We start from the raw sequence: 15,660 nt of genomic DNA, 5'->3' as shown, positions 1-15,660 counted from the left end.
TGAAACTTCAAAGTCACCTCGGACTCCTTACCCTCCAAGATCTAAGCAGTCATCAGACCAAATACCTTTTTTTTCCTCAGTGCCTCCTGGAATGTCTCTCCCTTTCTATTTATAACACTATCACACTTATTCAAACTTTCATCATCAAGCAGAGCCTCTTGCCAGCCAGCTCTCTCCTCCTGCACAGTCCTTCCTTTGATCGGCTTTAGGATGGATCTCTCTCAACGCCCGGCCACTCTCCTACTCGTGGATCCTCTGCAGCCCTCGTTGCCTGAATGAAGCCCATACCCCTCCATTTGGGTTCAAGGACTTCAAGGACCTGATGCTACTCTATATTTCCAGCCCTGCCTTCTGGACATTTTCTTTTGCAATTCTCTTTGCCAGGAATGTCCATTTTCTCTAAACCCTACCCATCCTTCAAGTCATTCTCTTTCCTGAAAGCTTTTCTGATCACTCTAGCCCACAATAATAACTCGTTTTAGTTGGACAGTTGGGCTACAGGTAATAGTTTGAGAAACAGTCAACTGGATTTGACTATAAAGATATCTGCTAGCTTGCCTCAACGGAGATCCATAGGTACAGCAGCCAGCGGGGACAGCTGTAGCCAGCACTGTTGCTAACCGATATCTCTTTCTTTCTTCCTCTTTCCTAACAGAACTTCAACTCTGTTCCAGTCCCCACCTCTCCTTCTGAGCCGTCAGTCCACCACTGAGCCCCGTGCCCCCAGGAGGCTGACCTCATTCTTAACTCGAGTAAGTAGTGATGAAGGAACACAGGTGCTGGAGCCTGAATTCAAAACTTAGTTCTGCCACTTCCTAGCTGTGTGGCCCCAGGCAAATTATTTAAACTCTGTGTTTCAATTTCCTCATGTATAAAATGAGGATACCAACCGTACTTTTTTGAGAGCATTATAATGCATCTAAAGTAAGTAGAACAGTGTCTGGAATATAACAAATGTCATATGTGTGGCGCACTTGCTGTCTTCACCCCAGCTAAGACAATAAGATGATCATGGCATTCCCATGCCACTTGCCATTGCCTGGTTTGGGGTAGCCATAGGATCTAGTGCTGGCTAAAAAGTCATGAGGGCAGTCTGCTGGGGACCTTCTGGGGAGATTATCCTAACTCTTGAGGACCTTGTATTTTCCTATCTGAAGTCTAAGGTCTGGGATGTGCAACCCCAGGAGGGTGGGCCTCAGTGTTGGCTGAATGACGCCATCCAGGACCAGACTCTCTCGTCTCTTTGCTCATCCTCTTCCATGTGTTGGCTTCTTCCAAGCAGCAAGTTGGCTGCAGCAGTCCCAGTCATCATGGTCCAGGCACAACAACCAGAGGAATAGAGACACTGCCCCTTCTTGTGGCTCTTCAGGAGCAAGAGAAGTTTTCCCATAGGCTGCCCCACAGGCCCCCATTCCTACCTCATTAGCTAGAATTGTGTCAAATGGCTTTTCTTGAGCCAATTAGTGGCAAAGGAGATAGGATTTTCCATAGTCCAACCAGGGCAAGCTTAGAGCTGGGAGTGGGGTCCTCATCCCCTGAGACAAAAATGGAGCATTCAGCAGCATCTCTACTGGCTCCTCCATCCACTGGGAGTGGTGTCAAGATGAACGATTTCCATGTAGGGCTCAAGACACCTGCGCTCTGGTCCTGGCACTGCTGCTAGCCAGCTGGGTGACTGTGAGCAAGTCACTTAACTTCTCTGGGTCAGTGTGCTCCTCTTTAAAGGGGGGGGCAGTGACCCTGCCTTCTGGCTGTGAAGACGCAACGAGAATCTGTGAGACAGCACTTTGTGGGCTTGGAGCTGCTCTCTAAATGTAAGACAAGTGAATTTTAAGGGGCTAGTGTTCTCCTTTATGCATCCGCTCTCAGGCAACAGAGCTCTACAGCCGGCAGCCAACTCGGGAAGTGAGTCGGGAATCCGTCTCCTTCTCTCGGCTGCTCTGTTGCGCTGTCTCATCTCAGAACACACTCTTGGGTTAGCAGCCCACCCCGGGTCATCTGTCCATCTCCACCCCCGGAACCACAGGCTTCTTTGGACTGGAGAATCTTCAGGGAAGAAAAAATGTCCTGCCTCCTCCAGACGCACACCCCGATCTGCCTGAAATCTCACTGTCTGGAGGGCTGGGATGCTGCATTTTCACCTGGAAGCTCTGGGCCATCTTTCCTTTGACCCAGTCCCCCGACATCTGTAAAAGCCAGACAGGAAAAGTTTTAGAAAGCAGCTGTGAAAAGCAAGAGCCCCAGAATCAGGCAGTCTCTGAGTCAGAATCTGGACCTCTATGCTCAGTAGCTGGGTCATCTAAGCAAATAATTTAGCCTCTGAACCTCAGTTTCCCCATCTTTAAAATGGGGCTACAAACGTGTCCCTCATAAAGCTGCTCTGAGACAAGAAAAAACATGTAAACCACTGAGCACTCTGCTTGGTGTGTGGAAAGAACTCACCAAGCAGAAGCCAGGCTTTCTGTTCTATTTATAACAATGACCAGGGAGCACTTGAAGGACTGAATTCCAGCTCCTCTGCAGCCCTTGAGGGCTAGGAGCCTTGGACAGAGAACAGGAGCTGTGGGTCCCAGACCTGGTACTACCGCCGTGACCTGTGTGGCCTCGGTCACCCCTGTTCTCTCCAAGCTTCCATTCCTGATCCATGAAGGGGCAGGGGCTGCACAGGGTGACCTCTGAGGCCCCTCCTGACTCTGGATGCTCACGAGCTTACTTTCGTGGCTTCCAAGCTCTTCCATGACAAGACTTCCAGAGACTCCTCCTGTCTCTCTGATTTTCAAAGCTGGCTCCCGGGTCTGTCCCCGTGCAGGCGTCTCCTCCGGGACTTCCTCGCCATTTTCCAGCACAGAGACCACATGTTCAGTGCTGTCGCAGCCCTTTCCCTCTCATCCAGGGCGCTTCCTGGGTTTCCCGGAATGCTGTCCCTCCCCCGCCCCCACCCCAGCCCCCAGGCCTCTGTGTCCTCTCACTTTCTTGTCTTCTGCCAAAATTCCTGGCTCCCTAAGCCAGGTAGGAAAGCGGTTTAGTTCAACCCAATCTGGCACTTTCTCAGAACCTCCCCTGCCTCTGGCACATTCCTTGTGTCTGGGCAGGACCCAGAGAGCTAGAGAATTCCTCTCCCTCCTTAGCGTGGGTCCCCGTGTTGGCATGCCAACAGCCCCAAATATTTAAAGCAATCATGAAAATGAGCTCAGAGTCCCATGCCAGAGCCTTGAAAGGAATTAGGCTAAAAACAGGACAAAGGAAGAGGTGAGGCCAAACGGAAAATGCCATGAAAGGCACTGCCCAGCATGGCCAGGGCCCAGAGTCCTCTTCACTGGCTTCATTCATTTGTAGCCAGGCCCTGTGTTGGGCACCGGGCATGCAAAGTTAAATGAATCACCGTGTCTGCCCTCGAGGAGCTCCCAGTCCAGCCGGGGAAGCTACACAATCGCAGTCCAGTACAGTAACCAGGGACAAGATGCTACCAAAGGCACAGGGAGCCCCCAAGGAGGGGAGCATCAGCTTAACCCGGGGAGGTCAGCAATGCATCTCCTGGAGTCTGGGCCCAGCCTGACTTAGGACAGGCATTCACCAGGGGATAAGGCAGAAGACGAGCTCCCAGGCAGAGGGGAAACGGCAGATGCAAAAACACAGAAGCATGAGACAGGGTGGAGGAGAGAGAAAGTGCTCATGCGTGACTGCTTTGTAAACTGTGAAGACCCGGCGTCTCCATCGGGCATGTTTATGCACATGTCATGCACAGCACAGAGAATGGAATTAGACCCGTCCTTACCATTGAACATTTTAAAAAATATTGACAGAGATGAACACTTGGATGCACGTAGACAGGAGGAAAGTCTCGAGCCCTTTTTTCAGAAGGGGCTTTGAGTGCGAGCCAAGTGTTGTGTGTGTAGGGGAGGGTGGCGGGGCTGCGCGCCCCCATGGCAGCACGTTTCCTGTGATCAATCCAGAGAGATTGATCCCCTGCTGGAGGGGAGATGGGATTTCCTAGGTCACTTGAGTGATGGAAGAGTCAGCTTGGCAGGCTAGGAGAGCTGGCAGTCCCCCAGGCACCTGGCGCAGTGCAGAGGAAGGTGCCAAGGTCAAAAGCAGATGCCTGAGTGAGTGAGTTGTGATTAAGGGAGCCCCAGGGCCCACTGGTTACCCAAAGGAGATGCGAGAGGTGGGGCGGGCCCAGTGCCTCCTCCTGTGGAGCGCTCAGAGTCCTCCCAGCAGGAGTGGAGAGTGGCTCTGACATGAATCTTGTGCTGAGCAGCCCCAAAGTAGCCTCTTTCGGAAAGAAATGAGCAAAATGAAAGTGACACGAGCACAATGATCATCAGGTGCTATCAAAAAGGAAATCTGTTATGACTGAGACATCTGCCAACAACAGCGGTGCTGTTAGCATCAGCAACAGCAGCATCTGTGTTTATTTAAATGGTTCCAACATTGACTGGGCACCTACTATGAGCCAGGCTATGTTAAGCCTCATAGGCACTTACTCCTCACAGCGACCTCAAGAAACCAGTACTCTTGCCAAGCCCATTTTACAGGGGAGGAAATGCCTCCTCAGGAGCCTAAATGAAGGTCCCGAGGCCCTGCAACTCGGCATTGGAGATTTAAAAAGTGGAAAGTGTTAGGGGCCGACTTGTGTCCGCTCAAATTCAGATGTTGCAGTCCTAACCCCCAGTACCTCAGGATGCGACTGCATTTGCAGACAGAGTCTTTGAAGAAGTCATTAAGTTAGAATGAGGCCATCAGGGTGGGCCCTAACCGGATCTGACTGGTGTCCTGATAAGAAGAGACAATTTGGATGCAGACGGGCACTGAGGGAAGACCATGTGAGAACACAGGGAGAAGATGGCCCATCTACAAGCCAAGCAGAGAGGCCTCAGAGGAAACCAAGCCTGTCAACACTGTGATCTCGGACTTCCAGTCTCCAGAATTGCGAGAAAATAAATGTCTGTCGTTTAAGCTGCCCAGTCTGTGGTGTTTGTTATGGCCGCCAAAGCTGACGAATATGGGAGCAGTGGCCCAGAAGAGCCTCAGAGAAACCAGGAGAATCAAGTCTGCAGGGAGCGTGTGGTGCCTACAGAGGGGAGCCAACCACTGCATGCCTTGGCCTTGTCTTGGCTGCAGGGAAGCTGAGGACCCCTTAGCATCCTCAGCTGAGCACTGAGGGTGACAAGCCCCAGATGGCGTGGAGTTGTGCGGCAGCAGCACAACTGGTGTCTTCCTTGACAAGATCAGGGCTTGAAATCAATGGGATGAAAAACTGGGGTTTAAAGAGACTAAAAACACAAGACCTAAAGAAAGCCAAGCCATCACGACCCTTCCACTCTACAGACGTTTACACACCAAACCTCCACGAGAGGTGGGGTCAAGAGGGCAGATCTGGCTTGAGACGCAACACTGGTGCCCAAAAGGAATTCACGTTCTCACATGTAATGAACCAGAGCCCTGAGGATGGACCCGCATGAGAGACATCATTAGGATGGGTCAGTAACTAGGTTAGCAGTCACTCTGTCTGGCCTCTCGAATTCCTTGAAGCAAGTTAATCATTAAAGGGAATAGGCAAAAATATAGTCTTGAGGTTTGGTTAAACTAAAATTGGTCTAGTCAGAGAGTGGGGTGGGAAAGAGGGTTTCAGGAATTCCAACCCAAGTTGCCCTGGAATCTGCAATCAATATGGAAATCACCAGAAGTACAGAAGGGGTGAGGGCTCCGGGTTACAGGATGGCAGGGTCTGGAGATGGGGGCAGAGGGAGAGACATCCTAAACTTTAAGAAAGTTGGATTTCTGTGTTGAGGGCAGACTTTAAAATAGGTACAGGCTGCTAGGACAAAGAGAGGGTTAGCCCAAGACTGGGGTCTGAAATAAGGAGGACGTCCTGGAGGGGGCGCTCTGCAAGCTGGACTCTGGAGGAGGAAGGAGATGCAGCTCAGAGGACAGAGGAAGGTGCTTTTTCCCATGGCAAATGGAAGAGAGAAACTCTAGAAGGTTTGGTGGACAGCAGGCAGGAAGTCCTCAACGGAGAGTTTAAGGCTAGCAGGGCGCCACGGGCCGCACCTGAGAGAGGTGTGCGCGCACATGCGCAAGCGAGCACCAGTCCTGGGGCTTCAACCGCCAGGATTACCGGGGCAAACCTCTCCTGTGGGAAGTCGGGCTAACGGAGCCAGAGCTCACAATAGCGGGATTTGGAGAGAGCTGGAGGAATTCAGCAGGCGCCTGCAGCCCAGGAGGGGGAGCGGGAATAAAGGGTCAAGAAAGAGGCCTGCTGGATTTTCAATCAGACCTGCAGTGTCAAGTTTCAGCTCAAGTGATATCCAAATGTCTCCTATTTCTATTTTATCATTTCCACACTTGCTTCCAGTAAGCAGAGAACGCCATCTGCACAACGTCGGGCCAAAGAAATAAAACCCGAGAGGAAATTGCGCTTCGGCGCAGTCTAATCGGTCCGGTATGGCCGGGATGTGAGCTGACACATGTGGTCCTCACTCATCTCGGCACTGACGTGCTGACTGCTCCAGGCGGATGTTTCCGCTTGGGCTGGCCGGGAGGCGGCTCCAGAATGAACCGTGGAGCGCCGTGTTCCGGCTGCGCCGAGCTCCTCTCCCTGCTCCTCAGCCCCATCTCTCCGCAGCTGCTGCGGATGACTCTTTGTGGTGACGGGCTGGACCGCGCAGGGCAGGACGCCAGCAGGAGGCCGGGTTTGAGTGCGCGCAAGCAGCGCGGCAGGGGGCAAGGTGAGACGATGTGAAGTGACACGGGCAGGAGGTGGCCTGCCCGCTCCTCCCTGCCGGCTTCTTCACGGCCCTGCTGACATGCCCTCTGCAGCCGTGGGGCAGTGGCTCATCTCAGGCAAGTCACGTAAACTCCTCAGATCTCAGTTTCTTCCTTTGAAGAGCAGGCTGAGTAAGGCCTGCCTTGTAGGGCCGTAGGGAAGGTGGAAGGGTGACATAGGAACGGCTCTTACACATCGCGCAGCACACAGTGTCCACTCAAGGAATTCTTTGAATAAAAATGCCAAGAGTGAACGCTTATGTCATGCTTACTGCGTGCCAGGATGGGTTTTAAGCCCTTCATATAGATGACTAATTTAATCCTTCACAACCCTTTAAGGCAACTCCCTTATTCTCTCCACTGTACAGAGGAAGACGCAAAAGCACAGAGAAGTTCTGTAACTTGCCCATGGTCACAGAGCTGGCAGATCTGGGATTCAAACGCAGGCAGTCTGGTCCCAGAGGCTAGGCGTGAATAAATAAATGACCGACTTAAATAGCCGATGTGTTGGTGGATGGATGGACAAAGAGCACGGGTCCCCTTGAGCTGCAGAGCTGCAGTAAGGGGCAGGTTATTTAAGTCGCACACTGACAACTTGAAGGCTGGAAGTTCTAATCCCGGCCCCCACGATGTACAGGAATTGCAGGTGATCCTCTAATGTCGCCGTGCGTGCAGTGGCCTCACCTCCTCTAAGCTAGAAGTGAAGGCTGTTTCCCCCACTGAAGCAGGGATCCTATGCCATAATTTGGAAGGTCAGAACTGGAAAGGACCCAGAGATAACCTAACCCCTAATTTTATGTTTGAGGGAACTGAGGCAAGAGAGAGGAAGTGACCGGCCAGGGTCACTCAGCGCCTGCTGAGACACGGCCTGCTGTCACCATACCACACGGCCTCTGTTGCACACTGGGAAAGTCATCTGGAAGTTGGGAGAGTAATTATGGACGAAAAAAGCAAGTCTGCAGAGCTGAATACATTGCACGGCAGATTGTTCTACAACGAGAAGGTCTCGTTGGCTGCAAGGAGGTTCCTATTTATGTGAGTCTGGGAAAGTCATCAGGCCTTGCCTCTTCCCGGCCTCTGCCTGAAGGCACAGGGAGATCCACGGAGGGACAGGACTCACGCCTGCCAGGGACATTTGCTCATATTGTTCCCTGAGCCTGAATCCTCCTGCCCCCACCCCTAAGCCCCCATCAACAGTTGGAGAAACCCTCCGCAGCCTCTTTCTGTGAAGCATCCCCAAATATCACAGCCAGAAGGGACTCTGGGCTCCAGAGGCCTCTTAGGCCAGCAGGTAAACTTCTGGTTCCCGCATGGGCCCCACCTGGGTGAACCTCCATCACCGGGGTATGACCTTTGGCAAAACCTTCACAGTCTCCCTGCCTCCATTTTCCCACTTTTCCAGTGGGGATAATAATCCTCTCCTCGTGGGGTTATGAAAACGAGATTAACATGTGTACAGAAAGGATTTAGCACAGGCCTGGCTCTCAGGACATGGGAGACACCATTGCCTCCCTGGGAGCTCCTCTTCTACACGCCATTTTGCTTTACGGTTGTTAGGGTTTGCATCTTATCTCCCCGCCTAAGGAGGTACCATCTTCCTGGCAGGAACTGGGCCCAGTTCCTCCTTCCGCTCCCGCTGCACTCTGAGACCTGCACAGAGGTGGTGGCCGGCGACCGTGTGTTCGATTGAGGTGAACTGGACACAAACAGGATGAGTTCATTGTAGCCACGAGCACGGGGTTATGGCTTGTGTGAAAAGCCTGTGGTGACTGCCTTTTTCAATAGGCTTCAGAAGCTCTGGGATAGCTCTCAGCTCGCAGTGCTGGTTTTCCTATGGATGATGAAAGCAACAGTAATAACCTCTGCTTGTCAAGGGCCTCAAACAGTCCGTGTCAGGTTCTTCATACTCTCAGCCTCATTTAATGCTTACTAAAACTCTGCGAGGTAGACATTAGTTTCCCTATCCACAGTTAGGGAAATCGAGGCTCAGAGAGATGATGTCACCTGCCACGGGTCAGATGCCAAGTGGACAGCTGAGCCAGGCTTGGAACCCAAGGCTGTCTGACTCTCAGGTCCGCGCTCTAAGCAGAGGGTCTGGAAACTCCCTCCCAGTATCTGCCCTGGTGCCTGTTTCTGTATCGCCATCGAGCTGAGAAGGGCTTTGACACTTTTAAATAGTTGGGGGGCAAAAAATCAAAAGGAGACTAATATTTTGTGACACACAAAAATCAAATGAAATTCCAATTTCAGTGTCCATAAATAAAGTTCCAGCAGGACGCCACTACGTCTGCTCATCTCTGTATTGTCTGGCTGCTTTTGTGCTAGAACAGAAGAGTTGGGGTATTTGCAGGAGAGACTGCATAGCCCGCAAAGCCTAAAATATTTCCTATCCGGCTCTTTGTAGAAAAAGCTTGCCACCTCCTGCTCAATGCCATGCTGCCTCTTACAGATAGACTTCCTGCAAAGAAAACGTCCCTTTCCATGAAAGCCCAGCCACAGAAAGGGCACCCGAGCCTGCAGCCATCCATCTGGGTCTCGGATTCTGACTTTCCCTGTGCCTGCAGAGCCAGCCCGGGCTCTCGCAGCCATCAGCCGGCTCCCAGTGCCATCTGAAAGGCAGAGCTCAAGGCAGCCTGCAGACTCCGCCCGGCGGGGGACAGGCCAGAGCAAGCCTAGCAGGGGAGGGAGAGGGATTTAGACCAGACGTCAGCTCCACTTCATTCACGCCTTCACCTCCTTGATTCATGGTTTCCTGTCGCATCTTGTTCAGTTGTGAACGTGCCTGGGCCCAAGCACGGACAGGCAGGCCAGAACCAATGAAAGCACAGGGCCCCCAGCCCCACTATGCTTTGTCTAGCCTCCACTCTGGCCAGCCAGCAGAGGCCTCTCTGCGGGCCTCGGGCAACTCCCTCCCTGTCCCGAGCCTCAGTGTCCTCATCTGTAAAATGACAGGTTGGCCGGGCTGTTCTGGTCCCCACCTGCCCCACGCACCTGCAGAACGCAGGCCTTCTCCTTCAGAGTGTGTAAGCACTCCAGGAGACTCTACAAAACCCTTTGCCCTTCCATTGCCCCCTGTGGGGTGAGTTCCAAAGGGCAGATTTTGCTCTTTGTGACACTGTGTTATTCAGCAAGGATCTGTGAGCACCAGCTGTGTGTCCAGCTCTGTAGAGATAGAAAGGAGGTAAAACTAACCAGAAGCTTTCACTTTGTTTCAGGATAGGAAATGTACCAGACGAGAAGCTGCAGAACAGTGCCAGCAAATTCAGATTCCCTGGACAATGCTGAGTGCCCGGTATGTAGCTGGCATGTCCCAGGTGCCTTCACATCAGTGCTTTTACCTAAGCCGCAAAACAATCCTGTGGCCCAGGTGTCCCTAGACTCCTTTTACAGATAAGGGAACTGAGACTCTGAGAGGTTACTTGAGATCAAATGGCTGTTAAGAGATGAGCAAGACTTTCAATGCAGATCTCACTAGTTCCAAAATCTGTGCACCTTCAAATAACAGGGCTGCCCGCCTTTGCCACGGTGCAGCTGAGTGCCTGAGTGGATGAGGGACGGGGATGTTAAGACAAATTTCTTAGAGCAGAAAAATCTTCTTTTCTTTTTGTTTTTGTTTGCTGAGGAAGATTCGCCCTGAGCTAACATCTGCTGCAAATCTTCCTCTTTTTGTACTTGAGCTGCCACCAGAGCATGGCCGCTGATAGTGGTGTGGGTCCACGCCCAGAAACCAAACCTGGGCCGCCGAAGAGGAGCTCACCAAACTTAACCACTAGGCCACTGGGGCCAGCCCAGAGAAGAATATCTTAATTGAGCCCTTACTCAGTAGCAGAAAGAACATTGGACTGGCAATGAGAAATTTTTCTAGACCCAGCTCTGCCTTTGAATGAGCCATATAGCCCCGCCATGAGATATTTTCCTCCCTGGGTCTCAGTTCCCCATCTGTAGCACTATGTGGAGAAGCTGGACAAAGCTATCTCGGAACACCACCCACATTCATGCTTCTCTCTCTCCTTACTTCACAGAGGCTGCGCCTGGACGCAGGGTGCACGGTTCAGCTCTGACCCTGGATCGCAGAGCTTAACCCTGGTGTCTCTATCAGAACCTTAAAAAGACAGAGCAGTCCTAATAAATCTCAGATAGTTGAGCTATATGGGTTCAAACCACAAAACTAAATTTTAAGAAAAAACTGTTGACTAAAGATATTACGTAGAGGCTGTCTTCCCTTCCTAATTTCATCCTGCCTGGCTTTTATGAAATACTCTTTCCAAGGATACCTTGGACTTCTATTGAATTTGAGTTTTCAGATCCTCTCACAGCAGGAAACAAGAGACAGGGATGTAGAAAAGGAAGCTCAGGTGGGGGTGGGGTGACAGAAAGACTGAGGCCTGAGGGATGGGAAGGATTTAGGCAAGATGTGGGCGAAGATTCAGAAGAAGGAAGGAAGAGAGGGCGGGAAGGAGAGAGAGAGAAAGAGAGGCAGGGAGGAGGGAGGGGGAAGGGAAGGGAGAAGACTCCGAGCCCTCCTGAGGAAACAGTGAGGTCACCAGTTGACTTTGATGGGCATATCAGGGGTTAAGAAGGAGAGATGGGAAATATGGGCGTCCTGAATGCTTTCAGTGAATTAAACATGTGACTTGACACCCCAGTGGCTACAAGCGCACCTAGCACCCGGATCTTGGCACCCAGATCATTCTCCAATAAAAGGAACCAGGGCACTTTGGAGAAATAACTGATTCTAAGACTGCAGCAAAAAATAGACGAGATGCACCTAGAACAACTTGTGATGCCAGAAAGTAAGGAAGTCCTCAAAAAAATCAATAAAAGATTTTTAACCAAATTAATATGGCTGTGTCAAAGGGACACAGGAGCCAACTGAAAGAGCTCCCAAGAGACAAAGCTGGAAAAATCTGAGCAAGAAGATAAATAAAGTAGTCATGATTTCTCACCCAAAGTATAAAACAAATGTCCTTGAGTCCATACTGATATAATATATAATTACATAATATGATATAAATATATGATTAAATACATAAATGGGAAGAAGAGAAAAATCTCTTATTGAAGAATCCCAAAGGATTTATATAGAGAGTCGCCCCTCAAAAAGGGGGAGCATGACCCCCATTCCTTAAGTGTGGGCTGTGCATAGTGATTTCCTTCGAAAGCGCACAGAATAGAAATGGGGGCAGACAGTAACTTCACAGCGCAGAAACTTGACAAAGATGGCTGCCTCCTCGTTGTGTCCTCACACATCTCTTCCTCGTCTTCTAAGGGCACCAGCTCTATCGGATTAGGGTCCCACCCTTGTGACCTCATTTAACCTTTATCATCTCCTCATAGGCCCTATCTCCATGTAAATTTGGGGAGGACACAAACATTCAGTCCACAATGCTTATGTATAAACCAAATGACATACATTAAATCTTACAGGCTGGAAAATAAAATGATAGAAGAAAACACAGCCAGACTATTCAGATTTTTAGATAGAGATATATTCATGATAAATTATTGTAATAGCAAAGGATTGGAATAAACCCAAATAGTCATCAAGAGGATGTCTCGTTTAAATAAATTCTGGTAGAAGTAGACAAAGAAAATACTATGCAGCTGTTAAAGAAACAAGAATGAGGATGCTGTTTATGTAATGTTATGGAATATCGCCAAGGTAGATCGTTAAGTCAAACAAGTATGTGCATATCTATCTAACTTGCAAAACTTCTGTAAAAAAAGATGGTGTGGGAAGAATAAGTATAACTTCATTTTTTTATATGTGCATGAAAAGACTTGAGAAGGTTATACAAGAAACTGGTCACTTTTTGGCGATGAGAAGGGAGTGGAAACGGGGGGATGGAAGCAGGGCAGGGTCAGGATTCTAACTGTATGTCTTTTTCTGTTGCTTTTTAAAATTTGTGAATCATGTGAATGTAGTACTTTTTCAAAAAATAAATTGGAAAAAACCAAATAAGATGGTTTACAGAAAACTATTAACTTAAATAATAGTGAGACAAGATGTGGATGTGGCAAAAAGTCACAAAGGTCCTATGCAAATGACTGGGGGAGAGAAACACTGCCAAGCTCTTGCAGCTGCCTCCCGGTGGAGCCTCCGTCTGGTTCCGATTCATTCACTGATTAGTGATCATCCTTCAAATCTTACGAGCTGAAAAATAAAGTGATAGACGAAAAAACAGCAAGAGTATTCACTGATTTTTAGATGGAGAAGAAACAGGGAGCTTCTAATTCTGCCCCTTCACCAAACAAAAAGAAAGTGTCAGGGAAGAAAAGCTCGTGGGCGGCCGGTGAAGAGCCCCTTGGCCCTGGGTGCTTGTTCTTTTGGCGGCTCTACCTCACATCAAGCACGTCCAAATGTACCCACGGTGAATAAATCTTGTCCGCATAATCTCTAAAGCATATTTCTAATTTTGCTTTTGAAGTGGTTTGACTATTAGTAACTTATTAAATTTATGGCAGCTTGTGATTCCTGGGTATTTTAATAATTGTGTTCCCTGGAACTCCTGCAAAGTATGAAAGCCTCAAGGAAAAGTTGTTTTCATAAGAAATTTTTAAATGTTAAATTTGACAGTTAATGGAGGTGACATAAGGAGAAGTTTTAGTTAAACATATATTAATTTGGATCTTGCGTTTTGCTTTTGGTGTCTTCTTTTTTCAGGACTCAAGTTTCCTAATGCCTGCAAAGCTCCTAAGTCACAGGCACTGTGAGCTAGTGGCAGCAGAGGTAGAAGCCCACACCCACTGCCTCCCAAACCAAGGCACGCTCTGAGATCACCAGTCCTCAAAAGGGAAGAGCAGTGTGTGCCCCCTCCATGGGCACTACCAAGCGGAGCCACTCCCCTGCCCTCCCACCTACACAGATGCTGCCGATACTGGAGGTGGGGGAGCCAGGGGGTCTTCCTCCCCACTGCCCTGCCCCACTGTTCCTGAAATAACCTGCTGCCCCTCCCTCTTTCAGTGTAGCCCATCAACCCTTCCGGTGACTCCATAAATCACCAAGGCTCTGCACAAAACCCCCTTCCAAGGTTTCCCAGAAAGAATCACTATTAAGTGAAACAAATGGGGGAGGGTGGTGCTTCCTAAAGGCTGACCCAGGCACAAGTAGAAAGAAATTGAGAATGTCAGCGAGGGACTGCAAGCAGATGCCGACCAGGCCTTCGTTTTCAATAACAGAGTACAGTTGCTCTCCTGCAGCCTCATTTTCATTTCCACTTGAGGTTGGGGATGGGGGAGGGGGAGCACCTGGGAGTGGCGCTGGGAATATACACACAGACGAAAGTGAGTCAAGGCTGGACGCAGCCAGATGGCCGGGACGACAGCCTCCTAGTCACAGAGTCACAATTTCTCTTTCCCTTCAGGGACCGGAGGGAGGACTACACGGCAAGAGGAAGAGTCTGCTTCTGTCAGTTATACAGGATGCCGCAGCGCAGGGACGGCTGTGTGACTGCCTTACTCCCACACCTCAGAGAGCACACAGGGGACAACGCCACCCCATTACATATGCATTTACCATCCTTGGTATGTACAAGTGTCAGGGCGTTATTCCTTGACTGCATCCGTTTTCCACTTAATTAATCCCTGTACTTGCTCAGTGCTTACCCTGTGTCCCTCAGGCCCATGCAGCCCAGGCTCCATGAGCAGAAAGCACGGGCCTCAGCTCAGTCCACGCAGTCAAATGTAATCTGTAGTAATAGCCACTAACGCTCACAGGCTTCTTTCTCGTGCCAGGTATTTTGCTAAGCTCTCCACTCCTGTCTCATTTAAGTCTCAGAGCACCTCACTGAGATAGGGATTGTATTATCTCCATTTTACAGATGAGAAAACTGAGGTTGGGAGAAGTTAAATATCCTCCCAGAGTCACACAGCTAGGGAGAGACAGAGTCGGAAAAACCCAGGCAGTCTGGCTCGAGCTTACTCACTGAGCCAGTCGCCTCTCCTGCCTCAGTAATGGTCTTCTGATTGCTAGTACAGGTGAGCTGGTGACCTGGCTCACACTCATCATGGGATGAGATACAAACCCTCCCCCAGACTCACGGTGTGCATTCATAGATCCCCTGTCCTCAGGGACTCCACGTGTCCATTCTGACTCCGCACCACTCCCCCGTGGCACCTTTGCACGATGCAGCTGGTCCTTGCTTAGCTTCGCACATCCTCTCCTTTGAGTCTCACTGCCATCCTATGAGGTGGCAGGGCAGGCCTTTCTATCCCCACTCACACATGGGTGAATTGAGCAGAACAGGCGTGAACAGACTCGCTAAAGGCCACTGCGAGCATTTGGTGGAGCTGGATTTCCAGTTCAGCTTTCTACAGCCAAAGCCGTCTCCCATTGCTGGTACTACCTCTCAACATCATGATGAGGAAAGGGAAGGAGGCTCTCCGGCGTCCTTGGTTCTATAGCTTGTCCCCCTCTCACTGAGGTCAGAAAACAGATCTCTGGGCTTCTCCATGATGACTGATGATGGCGATTCCCTCCCAGCCAAGACTGTCCCCTAAATCATCTGATCCTTTGGCTTATGCAGTTCCCGAAATTGGTCTTATGCTCAAAGCCCAAACATGCGCCTGGGGCGAGTAACACACCAGCTCCCTAATTCTTTCAGGTTGAGAGAGTTCACAGTCCCTTTGGGACAGAAAGGAGACCACCAGCTAAAAGTTAGGCAAGAGGACAGGCATGAAGGAGACAGCTTTGGGGTGGGTGGGGAGTGAGGAAGACTGCAGGCCATATAAAACCTCTTTATAGTTTTGTCAAAATTGGTCCAGCAAACTACAGACAGCCTGCTGAGTCAGGGAGTGGGAGGGGAGGCCTCCATCTTCTGACCTTTTCTTTAAACTTCTCTTCTGCGTCCTCTCCCTCACACTCACCTGGACAACCTCATTCTTGCTGATCTAGCA

General features: G+C 50.1%; 1 long non-coding RNA gene across 1 annotated transcript; it reads right to left on the bottom strand.

Moving 5' to 3' along the window:
• Positions 1 to 892: 892 nt before the first annotated feature.
• LOC139083219 (uncharacterized) lies at positions 893 to 14,977 on the bottom strand. The gene is made up of 2 exons (XR_011539757.1): positions 14,806 to 14,977; positions 893 to 2,186 (listed from the first exon to the last, which is right to left on the bottom strand). It is a non-coding gene; the product is annotated as an uncharacterized lncRNA (long non-coding RNA).
• Positions 14,978 to 15,660: the final 683 nt, after the last annotated feature.

Source organism: Equus przewalskii, chromosome 5, assembly GCF_037783145.1.
Source record: "Equus przewalskii isolate Varuska chromosome 5, EquPr2, whole genome shotgun sequence".
NCBI lineage: Eukaryota > Metazoa > Chordata > Mammalia > Perissodactyla > Equidae > Equus > Equus przewalskii.
The sequence above is the reverse complement of the archived record's forward strand: the minus strand, read 5'-3'. Positions and strand labels throughout refer to the sequence as shown.